The sequence below is a fragment of the Mesocricetus auratus genome, unplaced genomic scaffold (assembly GCF_017639785.1).
Source record: "Mesocricetus auratus isolate SY011 unplaced genomic scaffold, BCM_Maur_2.0 Super-Scaffold_100046, whole genome shotgun sequence".
Taxonomy (NCBI): Eukaryota; Metazoa; Chordata; class Mammalia; order Rodentia; family Cricetidae; genus Mesocricetus; species Mesocricetus auratus.
The window spans coordinates 3,745,498-3,769,094 of record NW_024429223.1 but is presented as its reverse complement, the minus strand read 5'-3'; the positions used below and the strand labels follow the sequence as shown (position 1 = coordinate 3,769,094).

The 23,597-nt window shown below is 53.6% G+C and overlaps 1 protein-coding gene across 1 annotated transcript in view; it reads right to left on the bottom strand.

Annotated features, from left to right (window-relative positions):
* Pepd (peptidase D) overlaps positions 1–23,597 on the bottom strand; it is a 143,760-nt gene that overhangs the window by 60,984 nt on the left and 59,179 nt on the right. The window lies entirely within an intron of this gene.

Genomic DNA, 23,597 nt, shown 5'->3' with positions numbered 1-23,597 from the left:
GTTTCCCCCTCGGGCGTATAGACTGGGTCATATAACCCCAACACACAGCCACGGGTGGTGACCCGGGGTGGACGTGAACCTTTCCGCCATGTGTTCTTTAGCTCTCTCCTCTGCTGCCTCACCTTCCCCAGGCGGCTGTGGGCCCCTCCTTCTCTTAGCCCTCCCGCCCTCACTGAGCAGCAGGCCGAAGACATCTGTAGCCGCTCAGTCCTCAGAAACGCAGCCCCACCCCGACTCTCTCCTCTCCACCCCTATGGTGTTCTAAGGTGCTACCCTTGGAGTCAAACTGCAGACGTTTTTGTGATTTCAGCTGTGCAGACTCGGGAAAGTCACCCGAGGCTGGGCCTGTGAGCTATGACACCTCTTCCTAGGAGGAGAGTCCTCCCAACCACCCGTACACAGTTTTGCCTAGCTGCACTGGGTCTCTGGCAAGTGCCGGGGTGCGGATGTTGGGGATGACTCGCAGAAGAGGGTTCTCTCCATGGGGCTACGGAGAAGCCGCCATCTACGCCGGAAGAAGACTTTCTGGAGGGGCTGGGTTGTGCTCACGCTCATGTCCAGTAAATAAGGGGCGAACCCCCTACTTTGGTGCATCTTTGAGACCCTGGGAGACCCAGCCCCAACCCATTCTCACCTCCTCCATCCTAATTCCAGGCCCCTCCACAAACTCCCTGCTTCAGCTTTTGCCCCCTGGGCTCTGCTGCACCCAGGAGACATCGTTATCAGGGGCTTCCCTCAGCTCAGCCCCTGCACCGCCAACCCTGTCCCCCATCCCTAGGCCTCCATTATGTTCTCTGACAGCCTGGGGCCTCACCCACTCAGGTCTCACTGACACCCCCAGAGAAGGCCTCCAGCACCGAGTGAGATGCTTTGGTGATGGAACCTTAAGAGGTAGGCCGGGCTGGAGGTGGCCAAGTCACTGGGCACATGCCCTTAGTGGGGGCAGTAAGACACCAGCCCCTCCTTCTCGGCTGCGTCCTAGCCACCGGGTGAACATTTGTTCTGTCGCGGGCTCCTACCTTGTCACGGGCTCCAAGCAACGTAACCAACGGATGGTGGACTAGAAGGAGTACGATCGCGAAGCAGAATAAACTTTTCTTTATGGGCTGGGCATCTCAGGTGTGTGCCCTGGTGACAGGAAGCTAATAAACCGCCCTATTAAACGGCTCCCAAGCCGGGCGTTGGTGGCGCACGCCTTTAATCCCAGCACTCGGGAGGCAGAGGCAGGCGGATCTCTGTGAGTTCGAGGCCAGCCTGGTCTACAGAGCTAGTTCCAGGACAGCCTCCAAAGCCACAGAGAAACCCTGTCTCAAAAAACCAAAATAAATAAATAAACGGCTCCTAATGTCCCTTTCATTACCTTCCCTGACTCCAGTGTTTGGCACTGAATTTGTCACCAAATACATGCCATATTTGACTTTTTCTCCTCCCCTCCCCATCTATCTCCCAGAGGGTCACAGACAGCTTTTCCCAGCTTCTGCCTCCCCAGCTCCCAGCAGAGGGCCTGACACTTGTCATCACTCAGTAAGTATCTGTGATTTAACCAGCACTGGCAGCCTGGGGACACACCACGCCAGCCAGGCAGCAAGGACCACAGACGCCTGGCCGCAAGGGAGTGGGGGACACCTGTCGCCTTGCTTGGCTTCAGGTCAAGAGCTCTTTAACACAGACAGCCTTAGATGGGGCCCCCTAGGGTCTGTGGAAACAATACCTGTCCCCACTCCTGGGGAGGTAAGTGTGGAGGCGCACATAACCTGACCCCAGGGCTCACAGGCAGGAAGCTTGGAGTTGGAGGTCGGCCTGGGCTATGTGACTACATAGCAATACCCTGTCTCGACAGATAGAAGACAGACTCCCCCCCCCCATCTTAAAGGGAGGGGAATGAACCCAGTGGGCTGGGCTGCCTCGGTGAAGCCCGGAGACTTCCTGAGTTGGCCTCTGCAGAAGCACATGCGTATAGTTAACACCTTTCTGGTGAGGCTGTGGCCTTTTGTCTGACCCTGGGGGCCAACTGGCACACACACCTCATTGCAACACCGCCAGCAGGCCCTTTATCTGTCATCCCAGCCGTGTGGACCCGATTCCTCGATAACCACTGGGCCGTGACGACCACACCCCCCAGGAAGCTGCTGTAAGGCCACAAAGAACCAGACGACTGTGACCCAGATCTGATGCTGCCCTGAGTGTCCAACCCGCCATGTGCCTGGTGAAGAACTGTGGGTCTCACTCCCCAAGCAGCCTCATCCCTTCTCTTCATGGGGATGCTTCACGGTATCCACTAGGTACCGGGCCTCAGCATAGGCCCTCAGCAGGCCCTGGAGGTGACAGCCGATTTTCAGATCCTGGCTCCCAATTTGCCCCTGGCACCAGCATGGACAAATAAACCAGCCTCTTTGTTCCTCGCCCGTTAGATGAGCTTCACAATGGCCGCTGTGCTCTCGGGGTTGCTGCGAATACTTGATAGATCACACCCTCATTTAATTACAGACACATGGGGGCCCAGACCACAGCTGGCCTGTAGCTGGATCTTTGGCAGTGTCCACTGGAAGTCCCAAGAATTGTTGGTAGGGAGCCTGAAATATCCCCATGGGCTCAAGTATTTGAACACCTGGTCCCCAGCCAGCGGCACTGTTTGGGGGAAGTTTCGGGACCTTTGGAACATGGTATCCAACTGACCGATGTAGACCAGAGGGAGGAGGGGTGTCCTTGAAAGTTTTATCCACCTCTGCTTCCCGAGAGAATTTACCAAAACAGGAAGCAGTCACATATCTGTGCATCATCTAAACTGTGTGCCCAAATTAGCCTTTCCTCCCTCTGCTGGCTTCTGTCCCATCACCTGCAGCTGTGCTCTGCAGGGCAGGGCCCTCTCTTCAGGACCACATTCCGGACTCTGGAATCGTGTCCAAGTGTAGGAAGCACTTATGAACGACTGCAGGGAAGATGAGTGGGCGGGAAGTGGCGCCATCTGTCTTGAGCGGTGCAGGCATGGGCACTGTTGATGGATATTCTCACAGGTGTCCCGCCACTACCCCGCCCGAGCGTGTGCATGCGTGTGTGTGCGTGTGCGAGTGTGTGTGTGCATGACTGTGTACAAGTGCGTGCGCGAGCACGTGTGTATGTGCGTGTGCATGTGTCTGTGTGTGCGTGCGTGTGTGCATGCGTGCAAGTGTGTGCGAGAGCACTGTGTATGTGCGCACATGCGTGTGTGTATGTGCCCAAGTGTGTGTGCGCGCGCGCGTGCGCGTATGTGCGCAAGTGTGTGTGCGTTACCAGAGTCCTGGGGGGCATCCTCCCCGTCACATTCACGAAGCTCATAAAAGCACAGCCAGGAGGCAGAGCTTCTGATTTTTGCAGGAGAGAGGGGATGAGGTCAACAAATAAGGCAGGACGCCCAGGACCGCCTGGGTCAGCTTCCCTGTCAGCGGACGGGCCGTGCTCACCAGCCAAGGCCACGGGCAGCCGCTCCATGTGTGAGGGAATGCTCAGCTCGCACCCCTGCAGCTCAGCTGGCACAGCCACGCTCACTGGCCTCCTCAGCACCCTCCCTCCCTCCGTCTACCCGGCCGCCCAGAGCCACAGCTGAGGGACTGCAGCCCAGCTCACTGGCTGTGTGCCCTACTGAGAACCAGCTGCGCCTCTCCTCCCCAGAGGACCCCTCTGCATCTTGTGTCTTCCCATCACCTGGCAGGTGTGAAGCCAGCCCCTCACTTTCATGCACGACGACAATGACTTTCACTACGAATTCTGAATGAGAATGGCCCCAATAGGCCCATGGATTTGAACACCTAGCCATCAGGGAAGTGGCACTGTGTGAAAAGGATCAGGAGGTGTGGCCTCACTGGAGTAGGTGTGGCCTTGTTGGAGGAAGTGTGCCGCTGGGGGGTGGGCTTCGAGGTTTCAAAAGTCCACGTCAGGCACAGAGTGTCTGTCTGTCTGTCTCTCTTTCTAACACTTCCCTACCCCACAATGCCTACAAATCAGGATGCAGCTCTTAACTACTATCCCAGTGCTATGCTCCCCGCCATGATGATAATGGATTGAGTGCCCTCTTCTGGACTGCACGCATGCATGCATGCACACACACACACACACACACACACACACACACCACTTTTTAAAAGAATGAAAATCTTTTAGAAGGCAGAGGATGGTAAGCCAGCAGTGTGGAGCAGTGAACAAGGTCCCATGCAGGATTCTGGGGGTGGCAGAGTCACTGCTGTACACCAAACAGTGCTCCTCCTCTAACTTATACGCGGGGAGCCCAGATCCCAGAAAATGCGACTGCATTTAGAGACAGGGCTTTACAGGAGCAGACACGGGGCTGGAGAGTTGGTTCAGCAGGTAAGAGTGCTTGTTTGCATAAATACGAGTTCAGGTCCCAGCACCACATAAAAAAACTTCTAGGGTCTCGAGAAAGAAGTTTCTGTCGTTAAATCTCCCAGTCTGTGGTATTTTGTTACGGAAGTCTGAGCTGGCTAGTACTGTACCTCGAAGCAGGAGGGGGGACAGAAGGGTCCCCTGACATGATGCAGCTCCCTGGTATGAAGCGGTTTGTAGGCTGTGGCCACTAACCACAGGGACCTGAATCACCCTGACCTGAACTTAAACTAGAATTTTCTACCTGGGTCAAAGCTAACACCTTAGCAAGAGTCAGTAAAAAGACAGAGGAGCCCCCTCCAGGCCAGTCCCTGACACAGCGCGGGGAAGAGACCTGGATGTCAGGAGACAGAAGAGGACCTGCTTGTGCCTTGATGGGATTCCGACCACTGCGCTCGCACACACACACACACACCTGCCCCAGGGGGAGGGCACTACTGGTCCCAACCAGATTCCAAGTCTGTTGGATTCACTTCTCTCCTCTTCAAAGCATTCTAGATTGACTGCCGAGCCTTGCGGTAAATCAAAAGAGAGTCACTCCTCATTATCTACTTAGAATTCCCCAGGTTCTTCCTACAAAACCATTTCTCAGCTGTTTGATCTCCCAGCCACCAGCGCTCTCTCCAGGCACGCCACCCATCACGGCAGCCACCAGACACTTCTTTCTCCCGGGCTCTTCTCTCAGGGCCCGGATGAATCCCCACCTTTCTCCGGCTTTAAGGAGAGCTGCCGAGATTAAACCCCCTGGCTGCTGCTAGAAATATATAGACTGTGAAAGCTGCTTCTGCATAAGCTGGCGTCAGGGAGGCCAGCGCCGGCTAGCACACTGCTGTTGCTGCCCTGGCTCGCCCTGTAGCCAAACGCTCTCTGCAGCGTTCCCACGTGTGGAACGGTGAGGCTTGTGGAGGTTGAGCTGTCCACGCCACCTCTTGCACAATGCCACCGGCAACCTCAGAGCATTCGCCAACTGGCTGTGGTTAGAGGGAGGGAAGAGTCACCCTGTCTGCATACTGTATCCCAAAGGAACCTTAACCCCTGCCCCACCGTTGGTATCCCCTCAGCCCACCACAGGGCATGCTCAGTCACAAGGTGAGACCCTGCAGGCAGAGCCCAGCTCCCCCCCGCCCCGCCCCCTTCACAGTGGTGGCCAGGCTTTCTTCACCTAAGGGAGGCCACATAGCTTTCAGACCAATCTTTCCCCTCTGTCATCAGCTGCCGAGGAAGGAACTGAGCCTGTTACTCTTGCTTGGATGAACAGGTAGAAAACAAAACCATCGCCAACGAGACTTCGCCAGGTTTAGCCACGCAGGCACCTGCCACGTCGGGGGGTGGGGGAGACAAGAAGAGCCTTCTACTAAGCAGCCCCAGGATCTCTATGCCAGGAGTGCAACACACCCGCTCCTAGACGCGACGCCCCAGTGAGGGCCCTGAGCAGGTCACGGCGCTGCTGCTGCAGGCTGTGTGACACAGGGACAGCACTAACCCAGGCCGGACACCCAGAAGGCCAGGAATTGCCACTCGTAAGTGAGCAGGACCCAGAGTGCTATTATAGAGACGCTGTGTCTGCAGAATGAGTGCTAAGAGACATGCATGAGTGCATGCGTGAGTGTGTGCGCATGCCTGAGTGCGTGTGTGCACGTGCATGTGTGTGCGTGAGTGTGTGCGAGTGTGTGTGCGTGAGTGTGTGCGAGTGTGTGTGCGTGAGTGTGTGCGAGCGTGTGTGCGCGACACTGCAGCCTAAGGAAACACAGGATCAGGCGGGGATGGAGAGGTGAGGACACAGACTCTTCCTCCACAGAACCAGCTTGTCAGAGTGTAGAATCACGTGAAGGCAAGGTCTGCAAGCAGCAGGCAGCCTCTTATAAGTCCTTTCCGCTACCCCCAAACGCCAATCAGGCTCCTGAAGCTGCTACAGCCCAGGACACCTGATAACCCAACACCGGCCATTCCTGCAGGCAGGGCCGCATCCTGCTAAGGGGGCCTGTGAACAGCAGTGAGTACCATCTACCTCAGGAGCAGCTGGCTCCCTGGGGTGTCTGAGCCTCTTCAGACTTTCCAGAGAGTGGGGAGTCCCTCACTCTGTGTGGCAGCTGCAGGTATGGTGGCCAGGCAGGGGGCTGACTGCCGGCTCCAGACACACGCTCCACCTGCTTGCTCTGGGGGTAGCCAAGGGGAAGGAAGTCTAAGCCCCACACTGTGTCTAAGTCCAAGCCCTTGGAAGCTCACACCACTCACCATCCATGCCCCTTGACTGAGGAAAGCCAAGCACAACCTGAGCAAGGGGCAGGGTAGAGGCTTGCATGGTCTGCGAGGCTTCACTGCCCCAGGAACTGGGGTCTCTACAGGAGGGACCCCCGTTCCCACCCGTACCCCGACTATTCTCAAAAACTAACTCTAGGTCTCAGGAGCAGATGTGTCTACTGGCAGATATGGAAACGCCTTTCAAAGTTCCAGGGTTAAACCCATCATGACGTTCACAGAATTCAGAGCTGGGAGGGGAAAAAAAACTCCCAGCACAGAATAATTGCTCCCACAGGGAACGCCGTTTTGCACCGGCGTGTACAAGGTCTGGATGAGAATTCTCTAAAAATCTGCGAGGAAGCTGGCAACTAATCGTGACTGACTGCCTGCTCCAGGAGCCAAACTGCTATCACCTCTCCTCTGGGGCGTCCTCCAGACCCCCACAGCACGATGCTCCTGACAGTACCGGCCCAGCCCCTCAGAGACCTCGGCATCTGCACACCCCTCCCTCTGATCCATCTACCAGGGGACTCCTTCCTTCGGGAGCGGGAGAGCTTTAGGACGGGTGGGGCTCCTGGGGTAGGAGCAGGGCCAGCTCAGAGGCCTGGAGGGCCCGGGCAGGAGCACAGCACACCAGGCATTTAGGAATAAAACACAAAGCCTTTTTATTTTTAGCCACAGCGCTGCCATCTCTCTTTTTAAAACATGTATGTGACCTTCAGACTCTTTCTTCCCCCACCCCTGCTCTCCTCTTGATAGAGACATCAGACGAGGCATCTTTTTTTTACCTAGGGGAGAGTCAACACTCAAGAGTGTGACAGGAAGTCAGTCTGAGGTTGGGGCGGGGCCGGGGGGGGGGGGGAGCGGCGGCGGTGGGGGGGTGGTCACAGCCTACATTTGAAGGCTGTTGTCTCTGTGGGGGTCACTGCTCTGGGGGGGTTCTAGCTCCTGGTTACTAGCTGCGTTGCTCTTCTTGAGAAAGCTGGGGAAATCGCCTGCTTTTAATCATTTGACTCAAATTAGATCAAAGGGACAAACAAGAAAAAGAGGCCATGATTTCAGAGAGCGAGAGAGATGGAGGGAGGGGGAGGGGGAGGGGGGGAGGGAAGGAGAGAGAGAGAGAGAAGCCCCATCCCCATCCCAGAAGGGGTTGGCATGAAAAAAGAAAGGGGAGATGTAATATAATTAATTACAATTTCAAAAGAAATTATCACTAAAAAAAACATATGGACCAAACTGTCTATTGAGCAGAACCCAGAGGCTACCAGAACATAAGCTCTGGCCTCTGCCATGATAAGAAATCTCTCAGAGAGGAGATCGGATGGTAAAGGACTAGGGAGGCAGAGGCAGGAGGATCACACATTCCAGGCCTAAGCTGGAGATTAAGTTCAAGGAATGCCTGGACAGCTCAGTGAGACCCAGCTTCAAGAGTTAAAAAGCAGACCGAGGGGCAGGCAGGGGTGTGGCTTAGCAGGAGGGGGGCTGGGTTTCGAAGGCAGCTCACACCTGACTCCTTAGCTCTCTGGGGGTTCACCCCACAGCCTGTCCACGACTCAGACTCCCACCCCACTCCATTTGTTCCGTAGCGCCCCGCCCACCTGACAGCATTCAGTCCGCAGAGTCACACAGTCTGTGCTTTGGTAAAATGGGAAACATCTCCCCAAAAGCTCCAGTGTGGCAGGCCCGGGCCCAGTGAGGGACACTAGGATTCCGCTGACTTGTCACTGATGAACCTGGTCTCTGGGGTACGTGTGGGGAGGGGTGCGGCTGCCTGGAGGAAGGAAGTCAATGGAAATACAGCCTGACTCTGTCTGTTTCCCGTGGGCTCTGTTCCTGGCTTCCACAGGTGGGCGGGCAACTTCGCTCCTCCATGGCTCAGAAGCAAGGCCAATCCCCGAAACTTTGAGACAAAGGCCACTCTTTCCTCGTGTTGATGTCCCCAGGTGTTCAGTCACAGTGGAAAAAAACCCAAAAACCAACCAGGCAACAACGACAACAACAAAAACTAACACACTCCCTATGGGGATAAGAGGCGGTTTAGAGACAGCGTCCAGCACGTGAGAAAGTTTTTTTTTTCCCTACCAGAGACGTCTATATCCCCATATCCTCCATCCTGTAAAACTCCATGCCATGCGTGACCCTCAACATTCCCGAGACTGGACTCGCTATCATACCCCTTCGTGCCCTTACAAAAATCAGCCGGCTGTGGCAGATTGTGAGGTCCGGCTCCCAGCAGTGGGTTGGGACGGTCCCTACCTGTGCCGGGAGGGCAATGGGTTGCACCCTAGGGCACCTCCTCAGTCAAAGGGACCTGCCTTGCCGGGAGTTATTTCCCTTTCTTTGTGTGACTGGGAGTTTTCTCCTCCAGCGTCAGTGCGTGTGGGATGGGGAGTTAGGCTCTGGGGACACAGCCACGATGGATGGGGCTCAAGCTGGGAGGATGCTAAGTTACAAAATGCCAGCGACTCAGGATGGGCGGAGACCGGGCAGAAGCAGGGTTCTACACTAACGGAGGGTCTCTCAAGAGACGCATCTGTATGAAAGAGCTTGCTTGACCTTGACAGAGCAGAACGCACTGACTGTGAAGGAAGCCTAGAGCCACGTTACCCGGGTTACACTCGTAGCCAGTTGCCTCGACTCCTGTAACTAACGGGGAAACTTTTCAGAATGCAGACCTAGGCTTGGGAGCCCCCCCCCCCGCGCTCCCCGCAGCCTCCGCCAACCCAGAAGCTAAGACGGTTAGAGCACACCAGGAAATCACAGATTTTCCAACTTCGCTGTCCTCACCAACGTAACCGGTAAATGTGTTGATACGTAACTCCCTTTTGTCTGGTGACTATAAAATTTCAAATAACCTCTTCCATTCCATTCAAGGCAAACTCAGTCAGTGTTTCTGGGTTGTGGTCATTCATATTTGGCTCAGAATAAGGCAGAGTTGGGTTTTTCACACAAGCAAGAGAAAGGGCAGCAGTGCCGTGAGGAAGCCCCAGGTGTGTGAGCGCAGGGATTCCAAAGACCACCAGAGACAAAGACAGGTGTCCTAGGGGCGTGAATGCACGGCTTCTGCCCACAGAGAGCCACTTTTAATAACGCAGAAGGAAGCCACAGAGAGACGGGGGTTGGGGGGCCTTGTTCAGAGCGGCTCCGTAAACCATTCCATCACCCATCTAAGATCACCTGACCCACGGGGTTAAAGGCTTGCTGCTGGGGAGTGGCCGGGAGATAATGACAGTAATAATGTACCATGTGAGACCCCCCACTTGGGTAGGAGTACTGCCCAGGACATGGCAGACAGAGCAGCCTTGTTCACGGCTAAGCATCCCTAGCTCCACAAGCCTGTGTCACACTCGTTACAGTCTGCGGGCTGCCCCTCCTCCATCTCATCTGCTCGTGTTGTTAGATGTGGCCGCTCCTCGCGCCAACGTTGGCGGGCCAACGTCAGAACCCACAGCCCTGCATCTTGCTACCTAAGATGTGAGGTGTCACCCACAGCTTTATCCTGCTCAGGCCTAGGCGCTAAGAGCCTCCCCAGACTTAGTCTTCCGACGGCTGGCAGGTGGACCGATTTACCCCCAGACTCTCCGAGTACACTCCCCCATCCGAACAGCGCCAAGACAGAGCGTCAGGAAATACCACCTCTCCCAAGACTCCCAGGGGCATCTGCCCAGGCAAGAAGACTAAAAGTTCTCTAGAAAAGAGCAGGAATGTAACTCGTCAAAGACCTCCATCATTTTGAGAACAAGGACCCAAAACCCATTTATGCTATCACCGATGACAAAGATTTTTCCCCACACGTGAGGCACTCAAAAGATTGGGCCAAGACTTAGCAAGCGCCAGGCCTTTGTGGGTAAAGGCCACGAACGCCTTTTTACGAAGACAGCCTCAAGCAGTGGCACAGGAGTTCAGCTGGGCCTACCTGTAAGAGTTATCACAGGGCTGGAGAGATGGCTCAGAGGTTAAGAGCACTGACTGCTCTTCCAGAGGTCCTGAGTTTAGTTCCCAGCAACCACATGGTGGCTCACAGCCATCTACAATTTAATCTGGTGCTCTCTTTCGGCATGTAGGCAGAACACTGCATATGTAATAAATAAATCTAAAAAAAAAAGAGTTATCACAGTGGGGCTTACTGAGGGGACTTTAGCCTCATAGATCTTAAAAGAGGAGGACAAGGTCACGAGACCCTCACCAGAATGCCCCCCCCACTCCTGCACAACAGCGGATCTAATTCTGCCCCTAATCGCAGGTAGCCCAGAAGGACGTAGGCTGGAAAGGACTGGAGAAGGGTTCTCCACGCATGCAGCCACGGGGAAGCCACTATGCATACAGGGTACACACGTTAGTGTGGCTGCCTTAGGGTCACCCACGCTCTTGCCTGTAACCCCCTACCCATTGCCCCATAAGCTTAATAGACTCATTGGTTCCCCAGAGCGAACCTCGACAGACCAGTACCTCAGTTTGCCACTGGGATCTTAGGAGGGAGGGGAGACGCTTATGTCTCCCCCAGGGAAGGAATTTTTAGCAACACAAGTTTTAATCGCTATAAAAGAATGTGCACCTGGGAAGCAACTCAAGGGAATATAATCCCCCCAAAACCCACCACAAAGCCACACGACTAGGAGGTGAGGGTACGCGCTCAGTTTCCAATTCTTTAATTGAGACAGGGATAGGGACTTAATCTTAACACAGGCAGACAATGGAAAAACTCAAGTCATCTCTTTCTTAATTTACAGGCGACTCTGCCGTGAAAGTGGGGCACCTATGAAGGAATAAATACTGCAACTGTTCAAAGCAGAAGAGAGAGAGAGAAAATCAAAGCTATAAAGTTAAACAGAAACCAGAAAGCATTGGGAACAGCAGGGAAGAGAACGGGCATGCTGTTTCCCCCAGTAAATGTGTCGGATAAGGAATCTTCTGTTTTTGTTCTGTTATTGTTGTTTTCTTGCAATGCTGGGAACTCCAAACCCAGGCCCTTGTACTCACTAGGTCAAGGATCTTCCAGAGACCTACACCCCAGCCCAGCCCAGCAAATGTGAAACACGGGCTCTGCCAACACAGGCAGGCCCTTCTACTTGAACAAATTCCAACTCAGAAGCAACAGAAAACATCAAAATAAAGGAACGGGGGCTAGGGACGTACCTCAGCCTGCAAAGTGCTTGTCCTGCAAGCATGAGGACCTGAGTTCAATTCCCAGAACCCATTAAAAAAAAAAAAAAAGATCTAGGCATAGTGTTTCTGGGCTGTAAGCCTGGAGCTGGGGAAGACAGGCCGGGCAGATCTAGAGCCCTAGGCCACACAGTGAGTTTCAGGTGAGTGAGACGCCTATCTCAAAACACAAAATGAAATAAAGGAGGGCCGGCAGGTATAGCAGCTGCCCCGCGTGGACCCATCCCCCAGCACCACAAAATAAACAACAATCAATACACAAGCGAACCAAGCAACACGCGGCAGGAGAAACGGCTCAGCAGTCAAGAGCCCTTGCTGCTCTCAGAGAGGACAGAGTTTGGTTTCCGGTACCCACAGGGTGGCTCACAATCGGCTAGAACCCCTGTTCCAGGAGAGCCGACGCCCTCTTGTGGTCACCACAGGCACTGCATGCATGTGGCGCACTTACAAGCAGGCAAACACACACACACACATCACTAAATAAATCCATCTGAAATAATAATAATAATAAAAAAGCTAGGTAGCATGACACCTGCACTTGGGGAAGAGGAATGCAGGCCAACTCAAAAAATAAAAATAAAACAACAACAAAAAAGCAAACAAAAGAACAAAGACAACATCAGGAACTAAAACACACAAAAAAAGTATGTAACACCAAAACCAAAATTAGACACAAATAAAACTAAGGGCTCCGATCACATGGTTTAAAGGGGCCTTCTTGTAACATGTGCAAAGGTAGCATGTAATAAGCACGTAACATCCAGCAACCCGCACACCTCAAACTGCCTGTCTCAGAAGTGACTGTAACAAACCCTGTCACTCGTGAGGGGAATTCATACAGCAGACCCCTCAGTCTGAGGGCAAACGCCAAGGAGGAAGAGGAAGGGGATCGGATGAGAACAGGAGCCCGGGTGGGTGGGTGTGCACCAAGTACGCACTCAAAACTAAAAACTCAACAAGCATCTCTGCTCTTTAACATGCTGACAAAGAATACTATAAGATAAGGCAGAGAGAAAAATCTCAAAGTGGATTCAATTTGTTGGGTCCTCTTCCCCTTCTTCTCAAATTTCTTATTACAAATGGTGACAAGCCCAGGAACTAATAATAAAATGTTAGCCAAGAAAAATCTAAAAACATCAATCTGGAACAAATCAGTACATTTCTCAGGTCAAAAAAAAAAAAACCAAATCAATCAAAACTTACTAAAAGCCAGGTGTTGGTGGCGCACGCCTTTAATCCCAGCACTTGGGAGGCAGAGGCAGGTGGATCTCTGTGAGTTCCAGGCCAGCATGGTATACAGAGCGAGTTCCAGGACAGCCTCCAAAACGATACAGAGAAACCCTGTCTCAAAAAATCATCTCCTTCCAAAATAAATAAATAAATAAATAATTGCTAGAATATAACCAAAGCTGTGCTCAATAGGAAAAAAACTAGCCCACGTCCATTTATTACCACAGAAGAGAGAGAACTAAGATTCGTCTAAACAGGTTAAGAAATGAATGTTCAAAGGACGCATTGGGAGGGAAGAGAAAGGAGTTAATGATGACATTGGAAATCCATGAGTCAAATAAACAACAGAACCAGAAAAGAAATTTAAGAACAATTGTTCGAAAAGATCAATACAGCAGTTCCAATTGTTACAAACTGATCAATAGAGAGACAGTGAAAGGAAGTATGACTGGGGAGAACAAAACGGGGGGGAGGAGGGTCTACACTGCACTGACCCTCCCAGGGGGGGCCACAGGCAGCTCTGCAGGAAAACCCAACTGCAAGATGGGTCTGGCCACACCCCAGGGCTCTGTTATCCTTTCAAGGGGGCAGCCAGGCCCTGTGCTTCATATATTGTTTCCCACGAAGAAAATTGGGGGTGGAGGTAGGCTTGCTCCAAACTATGATCTTAAAATATGCCTAAGGGAAAGGAGAAAGAAGGAAGGGAGGGAGGAATGGAGGGAGGAAGGGCATTTGGAGCTAATTCTTCTCTTCTGAGACTATATAAAACTCGCATAGAGAATGCTAATAAGCCAACCCCATTATGGCGGTTAGTAAAAGTCGCTGTATTTCATCTGTTCTCTGTACCAATATCTAGCTCACTGAGTTCACTCAGCCAGGATATAAAGGGTTATTAGCAAAGACCTCAGATGAAACTAAGGTACAGCGTTATCAATCTGCCCAATATCACACAGCTGGGACCCAATCCAGGGAGGGCAACAAACCTCTAGGAACTCTAACCATGAGACTACAAACTAATTAGTCATTACTTTATATGCATGTGAGCACACATGCACACACACACACACACACACACACACACACCCCACATGCTTGCAGGTGCCCACGGATCCCCTGGAACTGGATATACAGATGACTAAGGTCCTCCATGTGGGTGCTGGGATCCGAACCCAGGTCTCTGCAAGAGCAGCAGGTCTCTCCAGCAACCGATCCTGGCTTTTCACATGATTCTCCAACAACAGCAACTAGTGTTCCTTAGAGAAATGTCTCCCTCAAGGGCTTGAACAAAGAATATTCAAGATGAGTCTGGAGCATCTTGCAATCAGAAAGGAAGCCAGGGGAGTGCTTAGAAAGCAGTATGACAGGCGTTTATCAAAGGGACGCAAGAGCCAAAAGAAAGAGCCTTCAACTCTCAAAGTTAGAACGACTGGAGCACTGAGATGAATAGCCTGAGCCCAGATTACACCCCAAAGTCTAAAATAAAGCATCCACGAGTCTAAACAGAAACGCGTATAGGAAACTGAATAAGTAACCAGGAGAGAAGAGAGCAAGCACCGTGTGCCAAGGCCTCGTAAATACAGCACGCGCCCCTCCAGGAGGGGAACTGGCTCCCCCTGCCTGGGTGCAGCCTGGGCGGGCCACTGCCTTGTAGCAGGCTGAGCACCGCGGAGGGGGAAGGGTAGGAGTCGCGTCACAGGGAGAAACCAGACAAACCTAGGCAGGTAACCTATGTTGACACTGACAGGGACGTGTCATGTGACAGCATGGGGACTCGCTCTCTTCTGACAACAGTGGCACTGTACCTCTGATCTTCTCCAGGCGTCACTCATCCCCATTGTCAACCTGAGGAGCTAAGCTGGGGACCCACACACCCTTCCCATTGCCAAGCGAGACTCTTTAGAACTAGTGAGGCCATGACAGACAAGGGTGGGCTGAGGGACTGTCATAGCTCAGAGGAGCTCCAGGGGACAGTACAACTGGATTTTAGAGGGTCTCCTGAGCCAGGGAGAGGACACCGGGTGAGAGCTAGGGAAACTAGAGCAGATTAACTAACAGAAACCGCACTATCAAGGATGCGGGCACACACAACAATGACAGCACAGGCGCCGAGGATGCAGTGTGCCCATAGCTCTACCCTAAAACTGTTCTTAAAAGCACTTCCGGCTCTCGAAAAAGGCTGAGGTTTGGTTTCCAAGACCCACATCGCATTGGGTGGCTCACAATCACCTCTAACTTGGCTCCAGGGGATTTATTGTCCTCTTCTGGCCTCCAGGGATACCCACCCTCCCCAAACATGCACAGGACACACACAGACAGACAGACAGACAGACAGACAGACAGACACACACACACACACACACACACACACAGACAGAGAGACAGAGAGCAAATAAAAATGTTGAAGACATTTGAAAAAATAAAACAGAAAAGGTTTCTGAATACCCGCCCCCCCCCACCAAGAGAGGTACTTAAAAGGCAGCTGATAACATTCCACACCCTTTTCTGATACAATCTCAAAGCAAGCCAGGGAGACAAGTTCCTTGAAGTCTTGATAAAACATTTTATCTGAAATCAACAGAAGCGCTTAGCGGTGAACAGTGTAGATCCGCAAGGCACTTGCTGGGGCTCTGGGGTGGGGGTGACACCTGTGACGCTGGAAAGAATGCCTGCTTCAGGCGGTGCTGTCCCCAAAGCCTGAACTGGCTCACACCTGACTGTATACTTGCACGCATGTGCGCACTCCGGGTGAGGTGGGGCTGGGGGGATCTCTGCCATGTGCGCTATCAAGGGAGGGCTGGCCAGAGACACACCAGGCCACCAAGGCCGTGAAGGGTTCTCCATACCCAGATGTGGGCTCTCACTTTTGAATGAGCGGTGCCACCGATGGACCGTAACCAGGCTCACAGAGATACGCCACCCATCAATCATCTGCCACTTGGTGTCCAGGTCTGGGACGGTCTGCACCCCATACTCGTCTCCAAAGCCTCCTCCACAAAACCCAAGTGTTCTTCACAAGGGGAGGGGGAGGGAACGAAGGGCGGCCTCGCTGATGCCCAACTACCGCCCGGCTGAAGCCAGACTAGGTCAGAATGCACCTTATTGGGAAACTGGCATTCTCCAGAACCTTCCAGGAAGGAAGCACCTCTGAGCGACATCTGTTATCAACAGAAAGGAACCTTGTTGAATGGCCATACAAAGCCAGGTTTGACCTCATGCCCCAGGAAAGGGAGCATCTGGGCAGGCCACAGAGCAAGAGGAGGGACAGCGCGGGCACACGGGTCATTCTTCAGAGGTGACGGCGTGCCCAGAGGGCCCGATGAACAAGGAAGCGAGTATCCAGGCACAGGGGCAACCGTATAAAACCAGCCCCAGGGAGGCAAGGCAAGGAGGCACCTCAAGTCAGCCTGGGCTACACAGGGAGACTTTGAAATAAAAAAATCAAAGGCTGGGGTTACGGCTCAGTTGGTAGCGTTCTGCCTATGCGCAGGGTCCCATGCTTCACTTCCACAAGACACAAGAAAGGAATAAGACAGCCGGGTGGTAGCGGTGGGCGGCAGTGCTCGCCTTTGATCCTAGGAAAGGTAGGTGGGTCCCGTGAGTTTGAGGTCAGCCTGGTCTACAGAGTTCCAGAGCAGCCAGAGCTGTTACACACACACATCAGCCTGGTCTACAGAGTTCCAGAGCAGCCAGGGCTGTTACACACACACACATCAGCCTGGTCTACAGAGTTCCAGAGCAGCCAGGGCTGTTACACACACACACATCAGCCTGGTCTACAGAGTTCCAGAGCAGCCAGGGCTGTTACACACACACACATCAGCCTGGTCTACAGAGTTCCAGAGCAGCCAGGGCTGTTACACACACACATCAGCCTGGTCTACAGAGTTCCAGAGCAGCCAGGGCTGTTACACACACACACATCAGCCTGGTCTACAGAGTTCCAGAGCAGCCAGGGCTGTTACACACACACACATCAGCCTGGTCTACAGAGTTCCAGAGCAGCCAGGGCTGTTACACACACACATCAGCCTGGTCTACAGAGTTCCAGAGCAGCCAGGGCTGTTACACACACACACATCAGCCTGGTCTACAGAGTTCCAGAGCAGCCAGGGCTGTTACACACACACATCAGCCTGGTCTACAGAGTTCCAGAGCAGCCAGGGCTGTTACACACACACACATCAGCCTGGTCTACAGAGTTCCAGAGCAGCCAGGGCTGTTACACACACACACATCAGCCTGGTCTACAGAGTTCCAGAGCAGCCAGGGCTGTTACACACACACACATCAGCCTGGTCTACAGAGTTCCAGAGCAGCCAGGGCTGTTACACACACACACATCAGCCTGGTCTACAGAGTTCCAGAGCAGCCAGGGCTGTTACACACACACATCAGCCTGGTCTACAGAGTTCCAGAGCAGCCAGGGCTGTTACACACACACACATCAGCCTGGTCTACAGAGTTCCAGAGCAGCCAGGGCTGTTACACACACACACATCAGCCTGGTCTACAGAGTTCCAGAGCAGCCAGGGCTGTTACACACACACACATCAGCCTGGTCTACAGAGTTCCAGAGCAGCCAGGGCTGTTACACACACACACATCAGCCTGGTCTACAGAGTTCCAGAGCAGCCAGGGCTGTTACACACACACATCAGCCTGGTCTACAGAGTTCCAGAGCAGCCAGGGCTGTTACACACACACACATCAGCCTGGTCTACAGAGTTCCAGAGCAGCCAGGGCTGTTACACACACACATCAGCCTGGTCTACAGAGTTCCAGAGCAGCCAGGGCTGTTACACACACACATCAGCCTGGTCTACAGAGTTCCAGAGCAGCCAGGGCTGTTACACACACACACATCAGCCTGGTCTACAGAGTTCCAGAGCAGCCAGGGCTGTTACACACACACACATCAGCCTGGTCTACAGAGTTCCAGAGCAGCCAGGGCTGTTACACACACACACATCAGCCTGGTCTACAGAGTTCCAGAGCAGCCAGGGCTGTTACACACACACATCAGCCTGGTCTACAGAGTTCCAGAGCAGCCAGGGCTGTTACACACACACACATCAGCCTGGTCTACAGAGTTCCAGAGCAGCCAGGGCTGTTACACACACACACATCAGCCTGGTCTACAGAGTTCCAGAGCAGCCAGGGCTGTTACACACACACACATCAGCCTGGTCTACAGAGTTCCAGAGCAGCCAGGGCTGTTACACACACACATCAGCCTGGTCTACAGAGTTCCAGAGCAGCCAGGGCTGTTACACACACACATCAGCCTGGTCTACAGAGTTCCAGAGCAGCCAGGGCTACACACACACACACACACACACACACACACACACACACACACACACACACACACACATCTCAAAAACGAAAAACAACAACAACAAAACCCCAAAAACAAAAAGACAGAAAATAAGAGGAGGAGGATGAGGAGGATGAAGAAGAGGGAAGGGGAGGGAGGAAGAGGAGAGCCTGAGAAAGCTCGAGGCTCCAGGGATCTGGAACCGCCCCAGCAGACGGCCAGAGCAGTCAGTGCTGGCCTGACCAGCGCCAGGGGTGCGCTCCGCTCACACAGCCCGTGTGCTGCAGGCTGCTGGCTGCCCAGAAACTCTGAACTCAGGGAGAAGCAAGGCGGGGCTTTGCCTACAGCCCCTCAGGCCTCCCTCCTGTCCCCATTGGAGCTGCAGTTTCTAACCCTTTAAAGACACAAAAGAGCCTGACCTGCTTTAAAAAAGTAAACATGGCTAGGGCTTTGCAACCCGAGCCCTTGGTACACGGAACGCTTCACCTGGAGACCGGGATGGACTATCCAAGCTGGGGGGCGAACTTAAGGGTTACTGGGGGAGGGTGTGCGTCTATGTGATGTGTGACGGGACCGTGCGTGTGGGCGTGGGGTGTGATGTGTGCGCAGAGTGCACACAGTGGGCCCACAGAAGACGCGCTTGTGTGGTGTGCATGTGAGCGTGGGGGTGTAGGGGTGCGTGTGGCGGGCACCGGTGTGCAGTGCGTGCAGGGGGTGCGGAGGCACGCATGCGATGAAGTCCCTCGGGCTACGTTCCTGCGCTGCCTCCCCAGTCTGGACCCAGTGGGCACCCAGAAGACAAGTGACACATGACTCACTCCATTTGTCCACGGGGCAGGAAAAAGCAATAAGACCTTTAATTTTAAAAAAGCCAGAGCTGGGCAAGTTCTTCATTAACACAGGGCCTAAAAGAAAACAGGAGGCTACCACTGTGACTATTGCCTGTGGCAGGAACCCAGAAAAACCCGGTTCTTACAGTGGAGGGGTTCCAGGCAGGACTGAGGGTCTGCCAAGGGGGATTCCTGCAGGTGCGGGCAGGGGAGGGGGGTAAGGTCATGGGGACATGGTCATACCCACAGAACCTGGCCTTCAAGTTACTCACACCGTCCCTCCCCCAGCTGTTGTGAGAGGGCCCCAAATGCCCCTTCACAGCTGGGAGTAGGGGAGACAGCGATCGCAATTAAGGTCCCAGGCTGTCAATGGCATCAGTTATTAATCTCCTCCTAGTAAATGTGAACCGGGACCTGCTTACACAGCCAATTGAGCATGCTCTAAATTAGTGTTTGCAGGTAATTGATTCAGCTGCCAGCCCCGTGCCAGCCGGCTACAAGCCGGTTACGCCACAAACATTAAATAATACGAGGTGGTAAAATGGACCGGCTGATTGGGCCTGGAGTCGGGTGCTGGGCGAGCCCGATTTGTCCAGACATTAACGTCTTATTGGTTTAACACAATTTACTACACCTCAATTTTGGAAAATGATTTTCATTTCCTTGCTGGCAGGCGCAGCACAGAGGAGAAGGCGCTGTCTTCATAAGCGACATACATCAGCTAGCTTACGCTTTTTTTTTAAACACGCCCTCAAGACTGTATAATAAATCTCTGGTAATTAAAAAAGAAGGGGGCAAGGCTGAGAATGTGGCCTCCAGCTGGCATTGTCCTTGTGCTGCCCTCCTCCACCCCAGCTTCCGGTCCTGACTTGGAGTCTTCCTGCCCTACCCCATCCCCCTCTGTGTGGCTGGCAGGTTTGGGGGATGCCCATCACGAGTGTAGGGCACCGTGAGCACACGCATTGAGACCCGCTTCCTTCTGTGCCCAGGAGTCCACTGCCCAGTGAGCACCTGGGCTGCCCTGACCCACCTGGGCAACAGTCCAGCCCATGTTAAAAGGCCATGTCCCCTGGGTAGCCAACACCTGCCTTGGAAGGCTTTGATTTCTAACAGAGGAGATTAATTATGAAGTCTCCAGTGGCATGCAGGCGGTAGAAAATTAGCTCCGATCTTTTTCTTCTCTCTTCCACCCACCCATCTACCCATCCACCCATCCATCCATCCATTCATCCACCCATACATCATCCATCCACCCACCCATCATCTCTCCATCCATCCATCCATCCATCCATCCATCCACCCATCATCCATCCATCCACCCATCATCCATCCATCCATCCAAACAAACAGCCCAGACATGTTTCCTGACACCAACGACTGTGCAGGAAGACGAGACCAGACTCCTGAGGCATCTTCGGGTTCTCATGATGCAGACTGCGACAGAGCCAGTCCAACTCACGGCTACAGATGCTCACAGGGCAGAGGAATGCCCTCTTGAAATCCAGGCAGACACCCTCGGACATGATGACGTCCGCGGACAAGTACCCTCCCACTGGCTTCCGGAGCAGCCTTCCCACCTCCTCCCTGACCCCACTGCCTCCACTCTCCCCCATTCCTACCAGTCCCTTTATGCTAAGCTCTCAGGGGCCCAGTGATCAGGCGCTCCCACTGGCTGAGGCCCACAGACGGACACTATTTTTCCTCTAGACCAGTGGTTCTCAACCTTCCCAGCGCTGACCTTTTAACACAGTTCTCCTCGCACTGTGGTGATTCCCAATCATAAGTCAATCTCATTGCTATTTCATGACTGCAATTTGGCTGTTATGAATCACAATGTAAATATCTGATATACAGGACATCTGATATGTGATCCCCCCAAGGGGCCACGCCCCACATGCTGAGAACCACTACTCTAGAATCTAGAAATCTAGATCTTCTATTATGGGTTGCAGGAGGGTGCGGCACACATTTGTACACATGAGAGAACCAGTTGGCCATCACGGAAAAATCTGTCGGTACACCTGGCCAGACAGATGCCTCCCAGAATGCCAGCTAAGCTTCATGCTGTCCATAACTCAGGGATCTGGTCACCCAGGAAAGGGGGCCTGCAAGCTCCCTGGGACTCAAGGGTCACAAGAGCTTATCTTCTGACGTCCACGGGCATGTTCAGGCGCCCTCACACACATCACACACCAGCTAAACCAATCACAGCCGGTCTCCGGCAGAAGGGATCTGAGAACCTTGTGGGCACCAACCAGCCTCTCCAGATGTCCAGATCCCCTGTACCCACACACTCGCCCCCGACACTTCAAATCAACTGGAGGGCATGTATAAGGCCTAACCCTGTGCCAACGGTTGCTATGCTGTGTGACTTGGAGAAAAAAGACAATGAAAGATCTGTGCGTGTTCACATACAGCCAGGCAGCGGCTGAATCTGTAGTGCAGGACGCCGAGGTACAGAGGTACAGAGAGCTGCTCACACTTTGATCTGGTTGGACGGGATGATGGCAGGGTGGTTACAGAAAGGGAAAAGTCTCACAGACTGAGACGTCTCCCGAAATATTTACACAGGAAATGACATGATGTCTGGGCTGCTCACATATGCCAGCAAACCAAAGCCCAAACACAAAACTAAACAACAATGGACGACGGCCTCGGGCTCATTATGCTATCGCTAAGTCCTTTGGGTTTCTGAAAAACAAACACGCTCCATTATACCAAGGCATTCCTTGACACAGACCCAAAGCCCGTGTAGCTCCGCCACGAGCTGCAGCGGAGTCAGGGTCAGGAGCTGAGGCAAGCGGGTCCCATCTAGAGCCAGACCCCGACAGCACAGGGCCCAGCTAGGCGGCAGGCAGAGACTGTGAGAGCCCACACTGAGGAAGGCCATTCTTGCTCCGGCTTCTTGGCTATTTTTGTGTGAGGCATCTGTGATGGGTCACTGGAAGTCAACTCAACTGAGAACAGGTTTCTGGGGCAGTGTCAGTGCGAGACATTCACTGCTCCCCCTTCCTCCCTGAGCTGGCCCGCCTCACATCCTGGGGGGGGACGCTGTGCTAACTGCAACCGGAGAGACTGTGCACGCCCTTCCCCAGTGACCTTGGTGAGACAGCCTCAGCTCTGACGGACAACCGTTACTTGGGCCCTCCCGGGACACCACAGCAGCCGAGGAAGCCATTCTACAGGTTCCATGCCCTTCAGGATAAGAAGAGGGGACGAGACTCTCAGCTCACCTTTCAGGGGCAGGCTCTGAAAGAGGCGTCCATCTGCAAGCCCGCAGCGGACAGACGTGCCGTGCTGGCCACTGCTGACCCCACCTGGGCCCCGGGGCTGCTCTCTGCACTGACGCAGCACGCAAGGCCACGGGTAGGGACGGCACAGTGGTCCTTTCTGTTACTACGACAAAATACCCAAGACAGGCTATTTCATAGGGAAAAGGGGTTTGTGTGGCTTATTGGAAGCTAAAAGTTCAAGATCAGGCTTACTGGTTTGGCCTCCTAAGGAGCCAGAAATTGGGTCAGAAGGTGGTGGCACACGCCTCTAATTCCAGCACTCTGGGGAGGAGAGGTGGGTGGGTCTCTGTGAGTTCAAGGCCAGCCCGGTCTATAGAGCGAGTTCCAGGACAGCCAGGGCTACACAGGGAAATCTTGTCTCCAAAAACAAACAAACAAAAATAAAAAAGAGCCAGCTATCTGGGTGCGGTCAGGTTGGCTCTTTTTATGACAATCCTTTCTCAAGAACTACTAAGCCCTCTGAGTATAGGACACCCAGTGACACAAGCCCCCCCCCACATTAGGCCCCACCTCGAAGGTCCAACCCCACCCACATCACCACACTGTGGACCCGGCTTCCAAGACAGAGGCCCTTGGAAGACACAGCAGTGAAGAGTCAGCATCCCCTGACACAGAGCAGGCCTCGATGGTGGACTTGGGGGTTACCAACACGGGAAAGGGAGTGGCAGCCACCAAGCATGCACTAGTCCACGTAGGGAAGGGAGCCTGGGATGGGTAGGGTGACGCGCCTCTCCAGTGTCACCTCCCAGAGCTTCCAGGTGGCGTGGTCACTGGTGGGAGACCCAGGACGTGGTGGGGGCAATCTGAGTCAAGAGGGTCATTGAGCATGGGCAACGGTAAGTCCACTCCAGGGTCCTGGAGCAAGGCTGGGCTGTGACGGTGGTGCTTCAGGAGTCACTTAAACCGTCCCTCGGCCCAGTCGCCAGGGCGAGCGAGTGCTGAGCGGACATAACGGTGGTGCTTGCACATAACAAACAGCAAGCTGTTTTACTGGCGGCTTTTGGAGGCACAACAGCGGCTGTTTGGTAAAGGTCCTCTCCCCCCAGGGGGTGGGACGATGGGACACTAAACCAGCCTGGAAAGTTATCAAGGCCCATTACCGTCAAACACTCTGCCAGGAGCCAGGGAGGTGGCTGCCACCAGAGG